This window comes from Rattus norvegicus, chromosome 7 (genome assembly GCF_036323735.1).
Source record: "Rattus norvegicus strain BN/NHsdMcwi chromosome 7, GRCr8, whole genome shotgun sequence".
NCBI lineage: Eukaryota > Metazoa > Chordata > Mammalia > Rodentia > Muridae > Rattus > Rattus norvegicus.
In genome coordinates, this window is record NC_086025.1 from 26,960,428 (window position 1) to 26,986,313 (window position 25,886).

Consider the following 25,886-nt stretch of genomic DNA (forward strand, 5'->3'; position numbering starts at 1 on the left):
GCTCTCCGTGTCCACGGAGCTGCCTTTTGTCTGTCTTTGCTTCTGATGTGTCTTATGTGGCTCAGAGGCAGCCTGGCTTGCACAGAAACGGATCTGTTTTATATATGTAACTACATCGGAAAATTGGATGCCTTCAGGACAGAACTTGCTCTGTGTGCATATAGACACTGACTAGAAAATGGGGATCTATGTGCATCCATTAGGCATGTGTGTTGTATGAATTGGGTGAGAGCTCTATTTATAGGCTCTGGGAGAAGATTAACATTTATATTTTCCCTGTCATTCATTGTATGGCTTTTTTCTTTCTTTCTTTCCTATACGTTTGTGATCTTAGCAGACAATTAGATTTATCCCACGTTCCAGCTAAATCTGGATCCCGGAGACATGTTATTCTGCTTGAATATCAGTATCTGTGATTAATTAGAGAATCTGCTATGTTGATGGTATGAAGATCATCTTTCCTGCTAGTCATTCAATAAGCCGGTTAAATCCTGTGGACGACCCTTCGTTAGCTGGCCGCTTCAGCTGGTCGCTTAGCTTATCGAGAGCAGGCTCTTCCTTCCACATGGCTGACTGAGGAGCGATGAAGGATTGTTTGTTACTTTAGGTGAAAAGCAAACACTTGGGTCAGTCAGCTGTCAGGGTATAAAGAGGGGCTGATGTACCAAATGCATTGATGTACTTCCGAGTCCCGGTCTGTGTGCAATCTAAAGCGGGCGTGTGCAAACTTCTCGGTGTGCACACAGGTGAGGAGGAGGAGGAGGAGGAGGATAGGAGGCGTGCAGACGGCAATGTAGTTTTCTAATCATTTCTAGACCTCCCCCAGTGGCGTTCTTTGGCCCTCCCTTGTTAAGCTCCTTTAGGCTAAGTCACGGTTCTTCTCACCTTCCCTTGCTTTTAAGGTCCCATGGCACATATCGCCGATCCCTAAATTCAGGGAGACCCACATGTCACAAGCACGTAGCACACAAATGGCTCATAGGTGTCCTTAGTCGTTCCTCTGAGGTAAAATGCTAAGGCTGACACTTGCAGCACACCCATAAACCACCGAGGGCTAGTCAGAGCTTTGTGCTTCCCTTTTCCAGATTGCTTTTCTCCAAACTTGAATTATTACAGCCCCGAGGGTTATTAAGATGGTTAAACTTCAACTCCTACAAAAAACGTGTATGCCTACCAGGTTTTAGAATGCATAAATGTGGCCCATCATCTGATCATTAAGTAATATATGCACGTGACCCTTTAGGGATATCTTAATTTTTTTTTTAATTAATGACCTATGCATTTCTTTCCCCCATGTCCAACAGACAGTCACTGGTTATGCAGCTGGGATTCTGGGTGTTGAAATAGGATGGAAATGGAAGTTGTTACAGCTCTGAGCAGGTTTAAGACTTACTTAGGGCAGTAAAGAGATGGTATTAATAATCACAAGACCTAGCAAACAAATTGAATGCTGCTCTGGCATTACTTATATTGACTGTACCTTTCTGCATTGCTACTCTTTCCCTCTGTCTTTACCTGAATTGGGGCATATCATTCCCCAGCCCTTGTCCAAATCTGTTCTGGTCCGTGAGAAGTTGGGTTTTAGATTCACTGAGTTAATCGTCCACACTGAAGGACTTTAATTCGGCTTAATTTTCTTCTGAGTATTAAACACTTATGAACAAATATAATTCCCCTTTCGAACGTATTTAACTAGAAGGTAATCTCTTGGTTTTATTTTTTCTAAAGGAGTTTGAGGAAAGAGTATGCAGAATAACCATGTGCGAATTGTGCATAAAATGCATCAAAAAAAAAAAATCCCGAGAATCGTGGGAAGATGAAATCCTAGATTGTGGCTTTACCTGGTTTTTTCCAAGTGGTGTATGGTATCTTCCAGAAAATAAGATCACCTTGTTAACTTGCACCATGAGACAGAATCAAAAAGGCAGCTTTGATTTGCTGTGTACAGGGATTAATTAACTGTGAAGATGAAGTAAATCATGAAATTGTGTCATCAATTAAATAGTGTCATCAATTAGTGTGTTTCATGCTTTCGTGCACCATTCGTTTGGTGCCAATATTGTGAGAAGAGTTTGTCTACCTTTATGATAATAGTCTGTTGATTGGATTGCCATGGGCTACTTAATGCTGAGCTTAAAGCCCTCCATGGTTGGCCCACTTTAAAAATCAGATTTCATTAATGTAAAAATCTGTTAGACCTGCTCAACTTCCATTCGGTACCCTAGTCTAGCTTTTGTTTTTCTTGTGGCACATTCTGACCTGCATTTATTCATTCTGTTGCCTTAGCAACTAGCACCACACTTCCATTAACTATGGTGTAGTGAAGGTCTTTTTAGAAGAAGACAGTAGACATCAAGAAGATATAATTAATGCTGGTTAAAATGTCAGAGTCCAGCCATGCATGCACTTTGTTTTGGAAACATATTCTATTGATCAGTTAAGTTTAAAGATTTTGTAGAGATAGATAACTTTTGAAGAAAACATTTACCCAAGGCTTAATTTATTTTTGCTAAATATATTGTATACACTCTTAGACATAAACACAATGTATGTTAATTTTTATCTAATGACAATCTTTAACTTTAGTAAAGGTTACTTAATAGTGATTCCCGAACATGCTTAGAGAAGAAGGAAGCTCCTCCCCATGTGCTTTTTAACTCTTTACTGTCTTTTACAACTTCTCCTTGGGCTCTTTATACTTACCCTTGATTCTATAGGTACAGGAATCACTTTTCATATCTTTAAAACAAAAGAATAAGCTTTTGCTCTATGCCTTCGTCATCATTTGTAGAACATCATGGGCATGGATTAGATCCAAAGCATCATTAAGAATATGAAGATATGGGGTTGGGGATTTAGCTCAGTGGTAGAGCGCTTGCCTAGGAAGCGCAAGGCCCTGGGTTCGGTCCCCAGCTCCGAAAAAAAGAACCAAAAAAAAAAAAAGAATATGAAGATATATAGAAAGTGGTGCAATTCAAAAAGGACTACAACATGACTTAAAGCCAGCTAAGACTTTGGGAAAGTCACGTGCGTGTTGACATCACAAGCCCTCTCACCAATCATGCGTCTGAAGTCCTCCCTAGTCCCACCCTGCCTGTTTCCTCTAAAGACAAGCATCACATCTGCTCTGCATAATCTCCCTGCTTCTCACCAGACCGGGGAATGCCGTGGGGGGTGGGGGGGTTCCTCTGAGCCTTGTGCCTTTCTTCAGCCTTTGCAATGTATGTGACATGACTAAGTTTTCATGTTGCTTATTCTCCCAGCAAGGAGTTTAGGGATGTATCCACTGTTATGCAGACTTGCTTGTTTTTTTTCCTTACTATATTTATTGCTGCCACCCCGATCTTTCTATTTCTGAAATGACTGTTCCGTAAGTTGTCCAAGTCTCAAATCCTCTATTTCTTCTCCTATGTCTTTGCTCCTTATGTCCTCTCCTGCTCCTCGGGAACTGTCATTTCTTTTCCCTTCCTTATATTTTTTATTCTTAAAGGTCCCCCTGCCTAGTTTACATAACTTCCCTTAAGGACTCTAGTCCCTAGTAGTGTGTCTTTCAGAACTTGCTTAGTGGTTGAATTTTGGAGCCATCATTAAGGATGAAGTTTCCACTCGTGTATATCTCGTCTTCTCAACTAGAATAGAAATTCAGCAAGTCTTGTTTGTGTGCGATTCCCTTGCCTTTCTCACAGCTCCTAGTGTAATGCTAGAGGCATAGAAATCCACCCATAAATACCAACACACACAACAGATCGACAGGCTGGACCTCCAGCCTCGTTTATAAACTAAAAATCTTTTTGGCCAATCAGAGTACGGAGCATTAGTTGTCTCATTCTGGAATTGAGTCCTCTGTAAATATTTTCCATGCGCTTGAAAGTGTTAATTACTAGGGACCTAACGATGAACAAAACATGACGCTTACCTCAGTCAGGGCATACTGTTGTCCCGAGTATTTGCCTGCACACTCTACAAACATTCCTTCATGCACATAGACTATAAGATAGAAATCTTTCCCCTCATCTTTCCGTACAATCAGCATCAACCAGCAGATTTTCCTATATTAAATTATAGTACATAGTGGGAAATGCCAACAATCTGTTGGAGTTCAAAGTCAAGAAAAATGGAGACAGTGTTAGCATCAATCCTTCCTAGGCAGGACTGCAGCAGATTGATGGTGCGAAGGGCATTTTATAAAGTGTGTATGACTTGGAGAAGGTCTGACTCAGAGGCTCTCGGGGCACACTATCCAACAGTCACATTTGTACATTCTAAAGGAGAAAAGAATGAAATTATATAATACGTCATTCTTTTAGCGTGACCTATTGACTTGGGATGGTTTGACCATTGTTCAAGTGTTCAGGGTGAAGGCTTTATGGAGTCTGTTATCAAGGTAATACTGGAAGCCACCCACACACAAGTGGGCGTTTCTGTGAGCTTGAGTGGATAGCACTCATAAAGCTCTTACTGGAGGTCAAAGTGAGCAGTGCCCATTGCACACTGAAGGAGACCCAAGGAGCTATTTCAGGTTATAGAGGTGGACAAAAGATGCAAAGCTGATAGGTACATATGTAACTGAAATTTTTCTCCCACATTTGTGGTGTATATTACATGCTAATGGAACTACAGATCTCTTCTATATTCCAGAACTTTGCTGGAATAAATTCTGTTTTGCAGCTCATCTGCCAAAATGACATTTTAAGTCTTGGCAAACCACCATCCAAGTAAGAAGTTAGACCTGTGAACAACAGAAATAACTTGACCTTAATGGTGAAGACTAATCACTCCATGATGGCTTCTTACTTAACTATGTTTTCAGGCAAATCTAGGACGCTTTTATGATTTAAATGTATACAAGAAAAATATCCATTTCCTCTATCTTCCTGTTTCTGAGGTAGGCTGGGCTTTGATTTGAGTGGGTGGCCTTATATTACAAAAGCATCTATAAGTTTCCAAACTTATAGATAGTAGTAGGAGTAGACTCACTACTACAAATGTGGGTCTTTTTTTTTTCAACCATTGACAATTAAAATCTGTCCACATCTAGCAGTCCGTGCCGAAGGGAAACCATTCTGGACAAGAGCTAAATGACAAATACAAGAAGCAGTGACAGTGGAGGGGTGGTGGGAGATAGAGAAAGGAAGACTTCTCATCAGCACGCTCTTGTCTCCCTAATGATTTGATTTACTCGTGGAATCTAGCAGCAATGCCATTTGGGGTGATTGTGTTAATATTTTGAGCTGTCTAAAGGTGCAGGACAAAATGTTGGTGTCATGAGAGCTATTAATTGTTCCTGTGCGTGCCATTAGCCTGGGAAAGGATACTGATTGCAAGTGCAGCACAGAAAGTCAGAAATGAGGGCATGTGCTGGACTGACCATGCTGAAAGACCGACTCTCGGGGAGGATGTCAGCCATGGCTCCAATCTGATGATGGAAAGGGGCCTTTCCTTCCATCTGGAATTACTCTGATTAAAATTTTAAGCACTAAAATATGTTGCCCCATTTTCTAATAATCCAGTAATGTAACTCCCATTACTAACTAATGTTCACATGAATTAGCCTCTAATTTAGTCATGGAGCACATTTGCATAATTTGATCTCCAGAATTGCTTCAAATGACCAGATATTTGGGGTGAGGAATTTACATCATGAGTCTAAAAACTTAGTGGAGCTGCTGAGTTACAGACTAATCTTAAGAAATCCAACCAAAATCATATTCCTCTCTGCTTTAAAAGAGCAGATCTCCCAGGCAACTCGCTCAATGGCTGTGACCTCCATTTTCTCATTTCCCGGCAATGCCTTAACCGCTCCATAATCCAGTCTGTTTCCCAACTTTCCTACAAACTGCACTCTTGCAAATCAGCCTTGCTCTACTTCTTGACAAACTTCTGCTCCCCTCTGGCCTCTTAGTTTGTGACACCTTCCGTCTCCACTCCTTACCCTCAGCCACTTGCCCTGGCTCCAACTTTTGGACATCACCCTACACTTTGCACTGCAGACATGCTCTGAGAGCCATGTCTTTTTGCCTTGCTTTACCTCTTTCTACCAGTTTCCATCACTACTTGCTGCGCATTTCCATATGCGTGGATGCCTGGCATGTAGCACAGACCGTCATAAAATGAATGCCCAACAAATGCTAACTGCAACTGTGGCCCAGAGGGCTCCGAGGTACACGTTTGCTTTCATCAGCTGTGCTTAAATCCTTCAGAGGTTCTTAAGTGTGGGAAATGGTAAGGTATTTCAAAATCCATAGTGTGACTATCAGAGTTGGGAACCCTGCTGAGCTGGGTCCAGCTAATTCTCCAGCCTTGTCTATCTCTTTTTATTTCTTCTCTATGCAGTAGGGAACTGAATTGTGAGCCTTTCCTCCACTGCCTGGCTTTTCACACACCCCTCTCTGCCAAGAGTGATCTTTCTTCTCTCTTAACTCCTTTCGGATCCTTCAACTCTTACTTCAGTTGTGACATCTTTTAGCTGTCAATCTGCTTCTGACCTTCCAGGTAGAACTTATGTATGCTTCTTCCGTAGGACCCTTCCTTAAAATTTCTTCTTGGCCTCTATCACTTGTATATTGTCAACCTATTCCCTATACCCGTATACTTCTACCACACATAAATATTGGACCAGATTTTGACCATCTGTGTAAAGGGCCATGCAGTTAGATCATTTAGACTTTGCAAGATATATGGTCTCTGTGGGGGAAAAAAAATCTGTCTTTGTTGTTGCAGTAAAATAGCTATAGATGATATGAATATGAATGAGTGTAGTTTGGTTCCAGTCAAATTTTATTTATTAAAACAGGCAGATTAATCATAGGGCCACAGTTTGCTGCCCTGCCCCACAGTTAGAAATTAGCCTTGATCCCATGTCTCCAGATCTAATGAAAGAAAGCAGAAAGAAGCAAGCAAGCTAGGAGAAGAGTGAGAAGAGAGGAAAGCATGGGCTGGGGGCAGGCAGGCAACAGGCAGATGGCTACAGGAGGGGATTCTGATGGTCTGTTTGAAAGATAACCTCGGTGAGCTGCTGAGGACAGTTAGAACAGAATCCGGTCTTCAGGACTTTGACAGCGTTTTGCAGACTACAGTATATTTTCAGCAAGCGAGCTGAAGAGGCATGAGACAGAGAAAAACACAGCTGTACAGCAAGTCTGTCTTCCCTCTGTGTGGAACTCCTGTCTCTTCCTTCTTCACCTGATTTTTCTCAAATCCATTTAAACATCATCTCCTCAAAGAAATGCTTCCTAACCCTACCCTGACTCTTGAGGCTGATCTTTCCCTTCCCAGTGTATCCATAACACACCCACAGAGCCCTGTTTTTAGCCCTGTTTTTAGTCCTCATATTCCTTTGCCATTATTCTAATCTGTTCAAATCTTGGTTTCTACCCTAGAGAGTGAATTTCTTAGAGGAATAGACAGGGTAGTATTTACATTTCTATTCCCAAAGCCTAGCACACTGCCTGGCATATAGTAGCTTTTCAACATTGATGAATGGAATGGTTAAAGTATTCTACAGTATTCTACAGATTCCTATAAGTTAACCTGCACAATTCATACTTCTATCAGTATTCCCATACTTATAAGTGAAGAGAATGAGACTCAACCAGGTTTAAGAGAGCTGTTAGCAGAGTCAGGTTTACAAAGCCAGCTCTCTGTGATGAAAGTTCCCTCTCTGACTTTAGTAAGGGTCTTTACTGTCCCCTTCACCAAATGCTTCAACTGAACCCAGGAACGACTGGCTCTAGTCTCAAAGCTCTTCCTGTCTTCAATCCTTTTGCCCCTTTCTTGCACTTTTTTTCTCTCAGTGCACCTTACCTGTCAATCTCCTCCCCACTATTTCCTAAGAAGACCAGTGCTTTAACCATGGCAGGGCCTACATTATCAACAAAGGTATTCACCTTCGTTTCTGTCCACAGTTGCCTCAGAGTAAGGCAATAAGTCCAAGCTCAAGGTATCAACAGGATTGATTCTACTGAGGGCTCTGAGAAAAGGTTATGTTCTGGTCCTGTTGCCTTGATTATGGCCTCCTTATTTACCTCTGTATTTTGACACTGACTTCTATGTCTTGACATTTCTGTGCTCACATTTCTCTTCTTGTAAGGAGAGTAGTCACTCTTGGTTGCAGACCATCCTAATGACCTCATTTGGTTTGATTATTTATGTAAAGACCCTATTTCCAAAATAAGGTAACATTCTAAAGGGCTACAGGTTAGGACTTCAACATATCAACTTAGGAATGGCATGATCAAATTAGTAACCCTCAATAAATGTATGCCTATGAATCCTTTATTATTCCTCATATCATTAAGCATGGCTATGATAAATAAATAGTTGGTTAACTAAATTAAAGTCAAAAGTCAAGCCCAGGTCAATCTGAGGCCAATAGGAAAGTTGCCAATAGTTGTGGAACATCAGAGATAGGCAAACCAAGAAGGTGTGAATTGGGATAAATTAGTGTGATCACCTCTTATTCTTGGGGAGATAGTCAATTAGTCAATCAGAAGAGTACCAAGAGGTAAGGTAACAGAGAAAGAGAGAGAGAGAGAGAGAGAGAGAGAGAGAGAGAGAGAGAGAGAGAGGAGGGAGAGAGAGAGAGAGAGAGAGAGAGAGAGAGAGAGAGAGAGAGAGAGACTTGGTCCAGACTTAGGAAGGCTTCTCACCATACACAGTGTTACAGAAACACAAGAGAATTTCCAGTCAAGCTTGCCTTGAACAATGAAGCCTTCTGAGTTGAATGATTCATTTCATGCCTGCTGGGGACAGTGCGTCTAGCCACAGCAGTCCCCATGGAAGACATGATTTGTCCTCCAGTAGCAATTGTTTCTAAGGTGTAATGAGTCACCAGTGGCTATACACTCTCATCCAGAACAATACCCAGGCAAGAGAGACAAAGTGACAATGCCCCATTGATCACTGCAATTACCTCCCTGCCCTCTTCCTAGATTCTGCAAGCTGGCTGTGTCAGCCATGTGCATTGGAAACTATCCATCATTTAAGGCCATATGACTTGAAGTAATATGGAGAAATAAGAGCCCTTCAGATGCTAGGTATGGATTATAGAGGTGTGTAAGGAGGAGAGAAAATTAAGTGAATGTTTATGACAGGTTTCCAAACATAAGTTCACTGATTTTTATTACCTCTGTCCACAGAGTTAAGTTTCAGATTGCTATGCTCTTATCTTCCTTTTATTGAGCAAAGTTGATCAGGATTTCCATGTAAAGACTTGTAGAGCATCTGTGTTTATTGGCCAATGTGTGTTTATATGGTTGGCAAGAAATGAAGAGGGAGGGTTGTTCTTCTAAATATTTGAAGGCGATCTTGAGCTTCAAGTCCTAGAACCTAAAGTATATCATGTTTCCTTGATAAAAGTCATATTCCACATCATTTAAATCAACAAAGCACAGTCCCATGAAGGAAAGCTGATCATCTGGGTTTCACTAGACCTGAACGATGATATAGTCTGTCTGATTCTCTGCTGCCCCAGAACAAAATTAATAAATACACCCATAGTCTCAGTTCCAGATATCCTTCATCTTTCAAAAGGACAAAAGCAAGAGATGATATAGAGCAATGTAACCACTGAAGAGCTGGATCAGTTTCAGGAAAGATCCTTTGAGAAGAATAGGGTGAAAGTCTGTTACAGAGTCAGAAAATGCAATTCATCAATGTCCTGGTCATTATGACATCATAACATCATACTAAGTCATTATGACATAGGAAAAAGAATAAAGCCATATTAAATTGGCATTGTGCTTTACATATATTATCTATGTTTGGGTGACAGAAGAAGTAGATTCTGTATTTAGTTACATCAAAAATGGTTTGGAAATAGGTTAACCTTCCTCTCTACAATCTCTAAACAAGGTCAGATATAACCTATTTCTTTTCAAAACTCTCCTTCAGTTCCATCCACCCTTGGATCTGTCCTCTTACTATTTTTCCCTTTATACAACAGGGTCTCAGAAGAAATGTCAGTACTCCCTGGATTGCCTTTCAGTTCAATAAGTCAGGCCTGATGACATCAGCCTCTGCCCTGATCCCAAAGTTATTTATAAACGATGACCAACAGTGTATTACTAACTGCTCAAATCCAATTTCAGCTTCCCGGCCCCTCATTAACCTTATCTACCTTGGTCTGTGATTCTCTTGACCACTGTTTCTCTCCTGAGTGTACATCACTTGGGCATCCCCCATCCCAGTGCTGTTCTTCCTAGTCTCCTTTGTAAGCCTCCCTATTCCTGCCTGTACCCATAATGCTCTCTTGTCATTCAACCAACATGACACTTTCTACCTTTCATAAAGTCTTGTGGCTCCCCAAACCCAGTGCCTAATGTGGGGATGATGACCTTTCCCAGTAACCTTCTTTTACGGAAAGTTTGGGTTAAATGTTGATGAGAAAGGAAGTCATATGGAACTAGGAGGGAACCGCTGGTGTTGGAACAGCAGAAACCTGGGCATGAGCTCATTTCATAAAGCAGAAGCCAGAGAAGCCGTGTTCATTGGATGGGACAAGTAGCAGACATCTAGTAAAGGAAACGCTACAGACCAGATGGAGGAAGCACAGAAGTAAGTGCTGGCAGTGAAAATGCGATTCCTCCAACTGTTGGAAATGGGAGAGGCTGGAGACGTGTTTGGGTATTGAATGGAACAATGAAGGAGAAAGGTAGGGAGCTGGAGAAGAAAGAAGTTTCGATTGAAAGAATGATGTGGGGGAGACTTGGGGTTCAGAGACAGGTAGAGGAATTCGGTCAGTAGTAAGGGTGTCTAGTCTCCAAACTCGAAGCAAGATGAGGAGGATAGACACTTGTGTGTATGGGAGCTGGGGAGAAGGTAGAACTGTATTTCCTCTAATCCTATCCATTTTCTAGTGAGTTATGCTAAGTGAGATTTGAGGCTAGAGAAGTTACTTTAAAAGCTACCTCGTGGCTGGAGCTGTAACATAGTTGGTATAATTCTCGCCTGGTCCAAAGCCCTAGGCTCAGTCTCCAGCACTGCATAAAACCAGGTACACATAATCCCAGCACTTGGGAGGTATGTCAGGAAAACTGGTAGTTCAAAGTCATTCTGCAATACATGAAGATCCATCTAAGGATCAGGAAAGAGGAGAAAGAATTTACCAAGAAATGGGATAGCATTATGGAACTGCTTATTTTTAGATCTGTAGTCATGAGGTTATCTGGAAAGAGTAGGAATCAGGAAGACAGCATGACACTTTAAGGCACAGAACTGTCTCCTAAGCCTGGCTTCCTCATCTACCGGGAGTGAGAATGTGGTCTGGTCACTTAACCTTTGTGAGCATCATCTCGCTCGCGTGAAAATGGGAGATGTTCTTACCCAGGTCTCAAGGTGAGAGTAAGAATTAGATTAAGGCCAGCTATGTGCGTCTAGCAGGCAATGAATCACAGTGAGAAGACAGTCTGTGCTTGTTGAGCTGGCAAACCACTTTAGAATTGCTGATTAAACCGGTGTAGCATGCAGTAATGCGTTCTTACAAACCTCTGTTGTTCTCACCCTTAGAGTGTACTAGAAGCAAGGAGAAGGGTTACCTGGGTTGTCCTAGGAACATCCAAACATCCATAACCTGCCTGCCTCGGTGACCTCATACCAAACAACTCTAAAGGCCACCGGGAAGCTTTATTGCTATATCCCACGCATTCTCACTACAGACCTTGATTAAATGGCATTGTGAACACCTAGAGAAGGAAGCCATTGAGCTCACGACATTATGGTTGCACAAGTCCCTGGAAGAATATTACAGGAGCCCCACAGAATAAGATCTGATCTGGTCCTCACCTACTCAGGGACACTCACTCATTATAAAATGTCCTAACTAAGGCTACTCAGATCATGATAATTTTACTTGAAAAATTTTAAGTGTATTCATTTAATTTTATGTATACGAGTGTTTGCCTGCCTGCATGTATGTACATGCACCAAGTGCATGCCTGGTATCCAACTATGAGAAGAGGGTATCAAATTCCCTGAAACTTGAATTACAGATAGTTGTAAACCATCACGTGGGTTCTAGGAAGTGAACCTGGATTCTTTGAACAACAAGAGCTCTCAACCTCCGAGCCATCTCTCCAACCCTCATAAATAATTTTTATAAGAATATTTGAACACCTAAGAATGTAGTAGTTCTTTCCCCAAGGATTTAATAATCTAGACTTGCATTCAGACTATTCACATACTATTATTATTAGCATATTAAATATGTTGTAGCATTTTAAAATATAAATATGTGTTTCATAGCTGCATCCTTAATCTTTCAGGGTGTGTTGACAATCTGAAGGAAAAAAATAGAACTTATTTTTGTGAAAGGTTCTTAGGAAAATTTTTTATTAATGGATTCTGGGAAGGTTTATCCATTCATTCATAGGGGGATAGGAAGGCTTATCTATTCATTAGGAGGGGAAAGAACTCTGCACATACTCTATCCATCTACTGATGCTATTTGTGGAAGGGACTACAGAGAGGCACACTATAGTATCTGCTTAAAGACCCTACAGTCCACTCAGAAAGCTAAGTGTAACATGCTTAAGTATTCAGTAGCAATACACACTCAATAATAGTGAAAAGCAACTGTGTGTTTTTATGGCATATGATATAATTATGGGAAGAATGAACGTTGTACGTCCATGACTGACTGGCTGAGTCTTGGAAGGAAGAGACGATGTCTGACATCTGGAGCATTCAGCGAAGGGTCTCTGACGGAAACGGGTTTGAGTGGTGTTTGTATAAACACAGAGGAATGAGTTTAATAATAAAATGATAATAATAATAAAGATGAGTGGAATCTTGAACAAACGAAGTTAAGATGGTGAGGTTCAGGTGGCATTTGAAAAACCAAAGGGGATCCTACTCAGGCAACAAATCCAGGGTCATCTAAGGCTTCTTTGAGTGAAAGTGCTGCCTGCCTTGCAAAATCATGGTTCAGGCGCTACACATGCGCCACATGGAGAAACAACTTGCTGACCCATCACTGCCCCTACATAAGCTTACCTGGATGACAGCACACACATACACTCCACACACCGAGGTAGCGAGAACAACGAGCAAGGCAACATCTGTCTGAGGCTGATTAGCTGGCTATTTCTAGCTAGTGCTGATGAAAACAAACTTCTGGTTACATTAGGTGTCTCTCCCAAACAGAAGGTGTTAGTAAATGTTCTCATTAATGTGGCAAAATGCCTGAGAAAAAACAACTTGAGAAGGAAATATTTATTTTGGCTCACAGTTTGAAGGTCCAGTCCATCCATCGTGTCAGGGAGGTTATGGCGATGGCTGGCATGAGGTAACTACTTACTTCGCATCCACAACTTGGAAGAAGGGAGTAGAAAATGCTCACACTCAGTTTGCTTTCTTCTTTATATTAAGTCCACAATCTAAGCCCATGGGATTGTGTCAATCACAAAATAGGTCTCCTTTAATTAACCAAGTCTAACCATATATGTGTTTCCCAGCCTGCCCACTTTCATCAAGTTCGCCATATCCACCAGGACACCCACCATTCTACAGACTGAGGTTCCGTCTCAACACCAGCAAAAAGCCTGCTTTCAATAATAGATCACGCCTTTCGAGTATCCTGTGTCCCCTATACTGTTCTTTCTGTCCACCAGACTGTATGGTTTTTTTTCAGATACTCACTGAGCCCTAATAACACTAAAGCAAAGACCTGCACCTCCTCCCTGCACCCAGGACCACTGCTTGACTCCTTGGCAATAAAACTCGGTTTCTCCAGAATGAACCAAGAGTGCAAATGAAGACACAGTTGCTCTATGGTCACTTTCATGTGCCAGACATTGTGGAAATGCTTCTGAATTCAGTCATGGTAGTGACAATAGCAAAAATCTTATCTTACCTCTAACCCATGTACAGTATACTGTTCAATGTACTTTACATATATTAGCTATTTGAATTATTTTAGCATAATATACCTGGTCCATCTTCTCAAAACTTTACCGTCTACTAGAGAAAAATAGACAAAGCAAGTGAGTCCTTCGGCTCTGTAACCAGTTGCAACTATAATTGGGGGACTCGAGCTAAGTTCCACCACAGAAGTTAGATGCACATGAAGTCTTTTTTAACTAGACATGCAAAACAGTGGCTTTCAGTGTGGCCTCTTCATACAGATATACCACTTTGCCCTTGACAGATTGGAAAGAGGTACAGGCTGGCAAGCTAAGCCACAGGGCAGCTTTTCTAACAAGTGGAAATACCTACAATTAGCATGGAGCTGCCAAACGAAGGTGGGGGTGGTGACACCTAGAGGAGAGCCAGTAGATGGGTTCAGTCAGGGTGAGGGAGCAGAAGTAAAAGTAAAATCATCCTGAGTTAGGCTCTGCCCTTATCACCCCCTGCCTGTGTAACAGAGAATGAACATGACCTGCTGCATACCACCCTGAACATGCGTGATCTGGAAAGCCAAGCAGGGTTTGCTAGTCCAGCCTGGTTAGGACTTGGATGGAGACCGGCAGTGTTTGTCTCCATCCCTCTGTGTCCCTGCTTCCTTCTCCTGCATCCCCTCAGTTCCTGTTAGTTTTCAGGGTTTGGAGAGAGGATGCCAGGGGCTTCTCTTCTTTTGTCACCAGGAGTGCTGGGTGTCAGCTGACTGACTGGCTAATCATGAGCTGCAGTTGTAGGTGATTATCTGTGCGGTCTGACAAGGCCTAGAGTCCAGGGATGATAATTACACTAGTGTCAGTGGGGACTTTTGGTGTCAGGGATCCTGTTAGGAAGCATTTTATTGATACTAAGAAGACCGCTCTGCAGTGCAGAGAAAACAGTTTCCGCTAAAAGCTGTAATCAGCACTTCAGTCTTTCAACAACAGTCTAGAGTGGAAGCCTAGATGGCCCCGGTGCCTCCTATCGCCCCACAAACAAGACAACCCTAAGTAAGGTCTTTGTTGTGTCCGTGTTCCCGGAAGCCTCTTGGAAAAGAGAAGGCTGAGGGGGGTTGGCAAGAGGTGAATGAATGGCCACGGCTGGCTAATTATCTGATTCACAACCTCAGGCTCTTCCAGAGTTGATTCACAAAGTCACAAGAGCAACCAGTGGCAAGGACCTTCAGAAAGTGACAGAGCAGAGCACATTAAAAAAAAGTATTAATTCTGAGCTAAAGCATATATCAATTTTAAGCAGAAAGACCAGCGTACAGATAAAACATAAACATAGTTTGGGGCGTCTTCTTCCCATTCCCCAGCTTCACCTTACAGAAGCAATACCTCAGAAATGTCTCTCCAAAACGTCTCTACCTCGTTCTTCTGGCGGCTTCTTCATATGGCTTTCCCCGAGCTCTTGACTTACCAACTTCTGGTGGTATTGACTCCTCTCCTGGTCTGAGAAATAAGGGCTTCTACCAATCTCTTCCCTCCCAGCTGCCTCCATTCACAGTCTAGTTGTGGGATGAATCTCAGCGCATAAACACAGAGGCCGCAAGTACAGCGCTACCATAAAATTCTACTGCCAGCACTGTCCACGTCTCCTGTCTTCACAGCCTAACACTCAAGACCGGAGCAACACCCATCCTCTGCAATGGCAAAGTCCTCATTGTCTAGAGTTTCCCTGCCTCTGTGCTACTCATGAATTGGGGTGGGGGGGGCTCGTCAAGAGAAAACACTCTCTGCTTGCTGAAACCAGGCATTGGCAAAGATGGCAATCTGTCGCCACGTTTTGGTTGTCTGGTCTAGGACCGCGGAAATCACCTTAAAACGTGCCATTTATTTGTTTTAAACTTTTGACTGTTCCATTTTCTAGTTTGTTTTCCTTCTCTTTCGCTTTTTGCCGTTCTTTCATCCGCAGGGTTCCTATAGGCTCCACCATACTATATTTCTGGTTGCACTTTCGTATGGAGACCCTCGTAGGAGGCTGGACTTCTCTGAGCCTGCCCATGAGTGTAAATTCTGAAACTCTTCCTGGCATTGCTCTCTTTGATCGATTTTAGCATTTTGTGTGTGTGTGTGTGTGTTTTTCCTTGTTTTGCTTTTGTTTTGTTTTGTTCGGTGCTGTTGGAGCACACATTCAAGCAGCTTTATAAAAGGGGAGGCGAGGATCGGCCAAGAAATGCACAAGAATTGAAGTCCTTGCGAATTTAAGTTCGCGAAGTTCTTCTCCCATGGTGGGTGCTGTGGTTCAGTGTGTGATCCCAGGCTGAATCCGAGCTGTCTTGGCTGGACTCGATGCGATGGATGGAAAATAAAACAGCTCTGGATCCTTTACTCATGGCCACTCCTTCTCTGGAAGTGTCGGGATTTTCTTTTTTTAATCTCCATGTTCTTGTGTGTCAGTAGAATGTCCACAAGCAGATGCCTCTTTCTTCTTGCTTTGCTTTTCTTCTTACGTGCTTTAAGTATGAAGATGTAATTTTGAAAAATTCTCTTCTGTGGCTTCTTTGACCATCTGTCCTCTACCCCCTTTTTATGAGCTTTCTTTCCATTTTTTTTTTTGAGGTATTAGATTTCTTTAATCCCTCCCTTTAGCTTGCATTTGCCATCTTTTAAAAATATATTTATTTTTTAGCTCTGTGTGTGTGTGTGTGTGTGTCTTTGCGTGACAATACCGTGTGTGGTTGCCAGTGGCATGAATCTACAAAGGATGTTGGATCCCCGGGAGCTAGAGTTAAAAATCACTGTGAGCTTTGTAATGTGGGTTCAGGGGACTAAGCTTGTATCCTGTGGAAGAGCAGCAAAGGGAGATTATGGTATCCCCTTCCCTCCTTCCTCCCTCCCTCCCTTCCTTCTGTCCTCCCTCCCTCCCTTCCTTCTGTCCTCCCTCCCTCCCTTCCTTCTGTCCTCCCTCCCTCCCTTCCTTCTGTCCTCCCTCCCTCCCTTCCTTCTGTCCTCCCTCCCTCCCTTCCTTCTGTCCTCCCTCCCTCCCTTCCTTCTGTCCTCCCTCCCTCCCTTCCTTCTGTCCTCCCTCCCTCCCTTCCTTCTGTCCTCCCTCCCTCCCTTCCTTCTGTCCTCCCTCCCTTCCTTCTGTACTCCCTCCCTTCCTTCTGTCCTCCCTCCCTCCCTTCCTTCTGTCCTCCCTCCCTCCCTTCCTTCTGTACTCCCTCCCTTCCTTCTGTACTCCCTCCCTTCCTTCTGTCCTCCCTCCCTTTCTTCTGTCCTCCCTCCCTCCCTCCCTACTGACCCACCTCCTCAGCTCCTGGCTATTTAGTTTCATTTTCATCTTATCTCTTAGGACTTTGCTTATAATCACTTAATTGAATAGTACAAAGTCACTAAGAGAACCAGAAATTTAACAGTGGCCACAAACCCGAGAGCTTATGATTTCCACAAAGGAGTATGGAGAGACCATCCTGGGCTCCCCTAGAGCCACATCAACCCATGTAGCAGCTGCCAGCTGCGCGTACTGAAAATTCAATCCCTTCATCACATTTGCCACATTTCCAAGTATTTGATAGTCAGCTTCATGTGGCATGTGACCAGTTGGCTGACCAGTGACTTCCTGGGCAACATAAAATGGAATGTAACTTGCCCAGTGTGCGGGTGTATACCTATAGTGCTGGGACTGAAAAGGCTGGGTTAGAACATGTCCACTTCAAGGCCGACCTGGGCAATTAGGCAAGACCGTATACAAAGGTGTAGGGTGGGGAGGCAAGACAGAGAAGAAAAGAGAGAAGGAGAAGAAGGAAAGAACAAGGGGGAGAGAAGAGGAAGGGAGGGAGGGAGGGAAAGGAATGGAATGAAAGGAGGGAGGGAAGGGGAGGGGAGGGAAGGGAGGAACAAAAAGAGGGGAGGGAGGGAGGCAGGGAAGAAGGAAGGGAGGAAGGGGGAGGGAGGGAGGGAGGAAGGGAAGGAGGGAGAGAGGGACGGGAAGGAGGGAAGGGAGGAACAAAAGAAGGAAGAAGGAAGGGATGGAGGGAGGGAGGGAGGGAGGAAGAAAGGGAGAGAGGGAGGGGAAGGAGGGAAGGGAGGAACAAAAGAAGGAAGAAGGAAGGGATGGAGGGAGGGAGGGAGGGAGGGAGGAAGAAAGGGAGAGAGGGAGGGAGGAAAGAATGAAGGAAGGAGGAAGGGAGGGAGGTAAGGAGGAAGGATGGGAAGAAGGGAGGAAGGGAAGGAGAGAGGGGGAGGGAGGGAAGGGAGGAACAAAAGAAGAAAGAAAGGAAGGGAAGGAAACAAGGAGGAAGGAAGGGGAGGCAAGGAGGGAGGGAAAGAGGGAGGGAGGGATGGAGGGGGAGACCATAATCCCCAGTCTCACTAGGCTCTCTATTTCCTGTTCCTTTCTCTGGACACACTCTTCTTTTTTCCTGTTGTGAGCCATGCAGTACTGCAATAAAGTACTCTGTGCTTATTGTTAAATTCTTGACAATTTCTAGAGCTAGTTGTTTCTGTTACACTTTGCTTCTGACTTGGTTTTGGTCAGTCACGCTGCATTCTCCCGCAATGAGGGGGTTTCTGAGCCATTGAAAAAGCAACCTTGAGTCTCTATTTGTTTGTTTGTTTGTTTGTTTGTTTGTTTGTTTGTTTGTTTTTTCCGGAGCTGGGGACCGAACCCAGGGCCTTACGCTTCCTAGGCAAGCGCTCTAACCACTGAGCTAAATCCCCAACCCTGAGTCTCTATTTGTAAGCACAGGTTTGACTTCCAGGTTTCATGCTGCAGAAAGCTACATGTCCACGTAATAACCAGGGCACCCCAGATCCCACCTCATTGGCTGCCCTGGATTGCCCTGCCCAGGAGGACCTCATAAAGAGTTTGAGAAAATAAGCTTCTTTTTCACTTTGACAAGAAAATATAGTTGTCTAACGTGTGTGTGTGTGTGTGTGTGTGTGTGTGTGTGTGTTTCAAGAGAGATTAGCAGTTAGAGACAAGCAGAAAGGCAACGACTAGAATCACAGACTTTGACATTTATCTCCATCTTGGTTCCACTTCCCAACTTCTTCCTCCGTCCTGTTCATCTTCTCAAACTGAAACCCCAGATGCTCAAACCCAGATGCTTGCAAACACCTCAGTTCTGGGTGGTGTCTGCCCTGCTGTTCCGGCCAGCATTTCCCTTTTCTTCCAGACTGGAAATGTGGTCAGATCTCTCACACCCATGTTGTCTTTCTATAGTTGCCTTGACTGCTGGAAGATCCTGACATGCTTTTTCCAGCTTCTCTCCAAACCTGCAGAGAAAACAAGTGGATAAACCATTGTGTTCAGTACCCACCTTGAAATAGAGGCTGGGCCTTTAAATTCTACTCAGAAAAGGGGAAAATGACTGCTCATGGGAAGCAGTAGTAATGTGTTCAAGCCCAGGCTCCTCAAGGGTCCAAATGTTATTTTTTCTCAAACAGAAGTAGCCACAGTGTGATGGTTAAGACATAGATTCCACCAGGATTCAAACCCCAGCCCAGCCTTTATAAGCGTCTTATCTTGAGTCAGGTATTCCATATCTCTTTGCCTCAGCTTGTGTGTATATGAAACAGATATGATACAAACTGTACACTTTTCCTTCACCCACTGGGCTGAAGTGGGCTTTATATGAGTCCATCTCCATAAAGCCTAGGAGACATCACTTAAGAGCAATCCTCGAGCACTGCTCGCTGTTCACCACTGTTGTGGGATGCACAAGAAGGGAGGCAGGGGTGCGGTCCCGAGGTCTTTAAGCGTCTTCTTAGATAGTTTTCTATCATTTCTTGCTTTGTGGTCCTAAAGGAGGTAGTGGTATAGATTCATTCAGAAAAAAAGATGAGAGAACCGCTGTAATCATGGTTGTAGACAAGCAACACGGTTTCTGTAGCAACCCCCCCCCCGCCCCCTACATCAATGGAAAGTTCCAAGACCAGCTTTGCTGTGGCCTGAACAAACACAAGAAGCTTCTGTGAAAGCACAGTGGGAAGATTTGCCGGAGGCCGGGGGCGGTTCTTGTGTGATGACAAGGCGAGCACTGAGTACTGCCGTGAGACCATGGGCTCAGGCACAGGGTAGCAGAACATCACATACTTAGAGCTATGCAAAACTGAAAATGATAAAAAAAAAAAACATATAACAATCTGTGACTCTGGACAAATTTTGAGTGGTAGCTTTAGCTGTGAATCCCATTTGAAATGCCATTCCTCACCTAAAATTTTTTTTCACATTTTAATCTACCTTCCACACTATGAGCGTCTGTCTCACGTACTGTAGTTTTCTTGACCCTTGTTCACGGCCTTTTGAAGTGGATCTTCATAACTCTGTGAGCTCAAAGAAGACATGCCCATCACAAACCTACATCTGGGTATCATCTTTTTGTTTCCCATGTAGATGATGATGATGATGATGATGATGATGATGATGATGGTGGAGGTGGTGGTGGTGGTGGTGGTGGTGGAGGTGGTGGTGGTGGTGGTGGTGGTGGTGGTGGTGGTGGTGGTGATGGTGGTGGTGGTGGTGATGATGGTGATGATGGTGATGGTGATGGTGATGGTGGTGGTGATGATGATGGTGATGATCATGATGGTGGTGGTGGTGGTAGTGGTGATGGTGATGGTGATGATCATGATGGTGGTGGTGGTGGTAGTGGTGATGGTGATGATTACACTCTAAGCACCTCCACTACTCTTTTTACCCCTACACCACTTGCCTCCCTCGACTCACTCTTCAAAAATGACATCATCCATTCCCAGTGTTCTGCTTAGCTTAACCTCTCAATCAACTACTGTATGTATAGAATTTGCCATTACTTTTTATAAGTCTTCCTCTGTCTCCCCATTTCAGCTTTCTAACCAAGGCAATCTCCTCTGCCAGTGTACCTTCCCTTGAACCCCCTCCTTTCCTCACCTGGCTGCATTCCCCTCCACCCCTGCTTCCCGAGGCGCTTCCCTTCCCCTCCTTCGGAAGCCTCCTGAGAGGCCCACATTTCACCTCCTCCTCCCTCCAGCCCCAACAGGAGTTGCAGTTCAGCTTCTTTGCTTCCCACCAACATTTTCTGTTGCCATGGAAACTGAGCGGCAGTGCTGGAAGGAGGGGGAGTCTTGGAGTGCAGTCACTGCTGGTCTGGGTGTAGGAGGAGATGGTAGGCAGCTGGGGTAGGGGGAGAAGAAGGAGAGAAGAACCTAGAAAACTCAAGAACAGATACCAACAGATAATGCTGGGGGAAAGGGCTCTCTCTCTCTCTCTCTCTCTCTCTCTCTCTCTCTCTCTCCATCCCCCCCGTGTGTGTGTGTGTGTGTGTGTGTGTGTGTGTGTGTGTGTGTGTGTGTGTCTTCACCTCTCTTTCCTTCTGTCTATCTGCCTCTCAACTCCGGAGAGATGGAGAGAGCAGCCCAGAGCAGCTGCAGCTCTCGGGTGGCTGAACAGAAGGAGGCTGAGTGGGCGGCCCCTGTGGTGATGGAGCCTGGTTCCCAGGCTGCTCGTAATCTGTCCTTAATTCGCCACTGAGGAAGTTAACTTTATGTAGCTAAGAAAAAGGAAGGACTCAAGGGAGCCATCATCACAGAAAATAAATATGTTCCATTACAAATGAAGTAACAGGATAATTTACAGTCTCCAAAGATGAGGAGACAGCGAGACAGGGCCTGCTTCTAATAAAAGTTTAAAAGCTAAAAGGCTATGGTTAAAAAGCTCCCCAGCTATGAGGGTTGTGTGGGAAACAAAAAGGTATGAAGAAGGGCAGAGGAGTTGGTTCAGCTCAACAAACTAGGAGCCTCAGACTGTCACATGCTAGCCAAGAGAAAGACTTGAGTGTCTGCTCTTACAGGCATCGTAGAGCCACAGGGAGAAGGTGGCTGAAAACCAGAACCCAATTATTAACAGTCACAACTAGCAGGAAAAAAATTAACTCAGCGAGAAGTTAAAAAAGCTCAACTCCAGGGACCCACAGAATCCCACACATTATAACCAACCATTCCAGACATGAGCTTGTTGACCGTTTATTCTGTGGTAGAGATGGTACTACCCCAGATGGTCAAGAGTACTGTGAAAGCGAAGATGACGAATGGTGAATGGCCATTGGTATTTTGCATAAATCCTAGGCAGATGGGAGAGACAGACCCATGGACAAACATCACTAAGGACAGAATTAAGTTTTATCAGCACAGGAGTACTTCCAAGGCAGGAAGCGGTATTCCGAAGGTCTGGCTTTACAAGCTGCAGGAATAAAGGACTGTCTCACAGATGCAGTCTCTAACCAGGCACTTATGTGTGTATGCAAAGTGTTCCCGCAGACATGAAGACCATGGTAGAACATTCAGGAGATAGACCCTCTACCTCAGACTCTATGTGTGACAGAAATGGGAGGGGCTCAGGAAGTAAAGTTAGAAAGATAATTTTGGACTAGCATCTCAAGTGTTCTCTTACAAGGTCTGGATAATTCTATATAAAATGCTGGGAGTAGCGGAGCAGCCTGAGAAGATTTTTCACACTAATATTCTGGCTTTGGGGGATGGGTGGAAGTGGGGGCCTGAGAACAGGAGGTGCTTTTGGTAATAGAGAAGCTTGCTAGCCATGGGGATGGACTAGAGGAGGAAATCAAGATCATGGCACAGAGATGGGTAAAAACATGTGGCTATTTGTCTGTGAGGGTAAGATAAAGGGAAGTATTAAGGATGGGTAAGACTTAACAGCCTAAGCAAGTAAAAATTCCTTTTTACAGAAATATGCACGATACCACCTACTCTGGATCCGCATGCTATTTCTTCAAGAGCTACAGAGGGGGAAAAAAATCAATTAAATCTTACTCTACCAGCCTCCCTTCCAAATGGTTCCTAAATATAAAATGTATCATATTCCGTGTTTCATAAAGCGAAATCATATGTCAAGATAAAAGTACAGCAGGTCACTAGACATTATTTTTATAGTTACCAAGCACGTGACAAGCATCCGTATCAGCTTAAAGCCACCCTGCTATAGCAACTGGCAGAGCACATAAGAAGTGGACACTGAAGTTCCAAAATCAAGGATACGGGAAGACCATAACCCTTCTCAAACTCACCGTGAATAAAATTTCAGAGTCAATAAGGAATCTGCCCCTTACTTGTGGCCTATTCACAAAATGAATCTGGAAATAAAGGCTAGATGAGCTGTCAGCCTGTTATTCTTGATCAATGGTAATTTTAACAGTTTCTCATCTTTTTCATTTTTGATGTAGTCGTCCTTTAAAACTCTCAGTGTAATGCAAGGCAGGTTTTCTTTGCTAGGAGATAAACATCCAGGGAAGTATCAAATATCTGAAAGTAGTCTCTTCCCTCAGGAACCAGGTAGTGCCCATCTCCCTACCCCACTGTCGTTCGCATATGAGCATTGACATCCTATATTCTGAGTCATTCACAGGTCTTTACTCTGGTTGGTCAGTCCTGGGAGAATGACAGCAAGGTAGAGGATAGGCACAGGAGTATCTTCGAGCTTCTCCACCCTCTCTTGGATCTGAGTGTAATTCCAACATTCCACCACTGGGTCGCTGCCTCTGGACCCAAGCCTTGGCCTACTCCTAAGATCAAGCCAAACCTGATAAGGTGTGTGTCCACAGATGCTCATCAAATAGTTCCTGCAACTCACCAGTCCTGCTGTGCTGTCCCAGTTCTGTTTAGTTGACAGGTGCTGCGTCCTTCCTAAACCTCGGTCTCACCCTACCCTCCACAATGCATAACACATACAACGTGTTACTTTTTAAAACATTTTATTGAAAATTTTTTCTTCAAACAATGGATTTTGATCACGTTTTCCCCTTCCCCCAAGTCCTTGTAGACCCTTCCTCTCTATTTCCTTCCTCTCTACCCACCCAACTTTATATTCGAAAACCAGACAAAAACAAATAAAACCAAACAAAAACCAAAATAAACAAGACCAGTCAATTTTAAATGCCCAAGCAAAGCAAAATAAGACAAAATGTTCAAAAATACCGTCCATTGAGTTGGTTTTGTGTTGACCAATTACTCTTAGGCATTGGACCAACTTCGAGGTGTGGTTGCTATAACCAGTGAGAGTCCATTGGAGAAAACTGATTTTTCCTTTGCCTATGATTACCAATTGCACATAGCTTCTTGTTTAGGGGCGGGAACCTGTGTCTACCTCTCTGCATCCTCGGACTCCTTCTGGTTTCAACTTGTGCATTTGCTGATGCTGATGATGCTGTCTCTGTGAGTTCATGTAACACCTGACTTTTTAGCCTAAGTTTCAACCAATGGCTTGCTTTGGGCTAGATGACTATGACCTGATGCCTATTGTCAGACTTAGGATCTTCTGACTGCAGAATTGAGGACAGCCTGACCCAGGGCACCTAGGCTGTGTAGGAGGGAACATGAATCCTATGCACCCTGGAGCACTTCTTTATCTTGGAGGGATGCTTCCTGTTAAAGTAGCTGCTTTAACTGTGCCCTGCTTTTGCTCTATGCCTCTTGAGCATTGAGTTACCTCAGAGCATAGCACCTTTCATCACTGTGGCGTTTCTATCTGTTCCTCCACACTTGTTCCATCCCAGTAGGAGGGAGGCCCACTTTCCTGGCCCTAAAATGGTCCCATCTGTCTCATCCTGCTGCAGCAGCTGATCGTGCCCAGAAGAATTGGACATGGAGTGTTCTGCTCTTTAGCTCTCTCCACGCTCCGAGTCAGAGTGGCCCCGTTCCCTGGGATAGTCTATTTCCGATGTTTCAGTAACCTCTCCTTGAACCTATCGAGACTTGCTACTACCAAATTCTACTTCTCTCGGGTCTCGGAACCTTTCTAGTCTCCCTGGATTCTGTCTCTATACTCGGTTTCCCTCCACAGTGACAGGATTGGATTACTTCCACCCAACAGACTGGAAAATTTCTCATAATGCCAGACCATAGGCTGGTATTGAATAGCTGAGAACCAGGTCAGAAAATCAAGTGCTGAGGATTTATTTCAACTGATTTGAGAGGAATGCGCAGATGAGCAAGCCAGTTCCTCTTTACTGACTGGAATTCCTGGAGCCATTCAAACAGGTTCAGATCAGCTGTCAGTGTGGCTAAGGTTTCCACCTCAATTCTACATGGGCATAACGGCATCCCAACAGGAAGTAATGAGAGCTCAGATGAAAGCTTCCTTGCGCACTGCCTGGAAGTCTGACTCAGAGTCTTGGGCAACTCATTCACGGTCCTGTGTCCTAATTTCACCAACCGTGAAGCCCAGACAGTAAGTCTTTCTATGGCCGGATACATGCTATTTATAGAATATTAGACTTTGAAGAAGGCATTTTTGCAATCATTGCAGTACGTAGATTCTAATTAGTCCCAAAAGACATGGAACAATTATGTACATCTGATAGATGAATAAACTGATACAGAGAAGTTAAGTGACTCGCCCAAGGTCATTCAGCCAGCCCGTTGAAGGACTGAGAATTTCTATATAAATGCTGCTCATTTTCAGTTTACAATGTACAGTTCACTCAGAGAATCTTTTATGGTACATTTTTACAATGCCTTTTCAAATAAGGTGTGTTCATCCCTATCTCAGCAAAAGATGAGTCTGCCTTATAAAAGGAAATATGATCTGTGAGGGGATATAGAAGATTTGGTAAAAGGTAAAGTCCCCTCAGTCCCCCTGGTGAGAGAAACTCAGAATAGACAAGGAGACATCAGGGCAGCCAGCACCCCTGCAAGGCACCCAGCACCCCTGAAAGGCACCCACTGCCATGTCCACAAGGTTTCTAGAGACAAAGGAAGCTGGTCAACCATTTCCAAGATTCCATGGATCTTTGTACAACATGTATTGATTTGGTGTTACCAATGTCACAGAGGGAAAGGATTCCATACCATAAGCAGCCCTTTCTAGGTGATGTCTAGTACTGAAAGGAAACACTAGGGTTTTAGAAGTCTCTACCAGACCAAGCATCCCACACTCTAATTCTAAGGCTTTCCTCCCTGGCAACAGAGAGCTAGTTGGATTCTCCTTTCTTAAAAACTGAGAAATGATGACAGTCTATCTGGATCATTGTAACCATCTCAGAATGTGGAAATCCTGGGATCACGGGTGACAGG

At 43.8% G+C, this 25,886-nt stretch overlaps 1 protein-coding gene and 1 long non-coding RNA gene across 19 annotated transcripts in view; both read left to right on the top strand.

Annotated features, from left to right (window-relative positions):
* The window catches only part of Anks1b (ankyrin repeat and sterile alpha motif domain containing 1B), a 1,165,904-nt gene that overhangs the window by 759,779 nt on the left and 380,239 nt on the right, over positions 1–25,886 (top strand). The gene's annotated exons all lie outside the window — the stretch shown is intronic.
* Positions 5–22,976, top strand: LOC120093795 (uncharacterized). Of its 3 annotated transcripts, none has more exons than XR_005487482.2 (3): positions 5–9,852; positions 9,944–10,554; positions 22,544–22,976. It is a non-coding gene; the product is annotated as an uncharacterized LOC120093795 (long non-coding RNA). The 3 variants fall into 3 exon arrangements; XR_005487481.2 differs by lacking the exon at positions 22,544–22,976 and adding an exon at positions 13,452–13,735; XR_010053661.1 differs by lacking the exon at positions 22,544–22,976 and adding an exon at positions 13,628–13,735.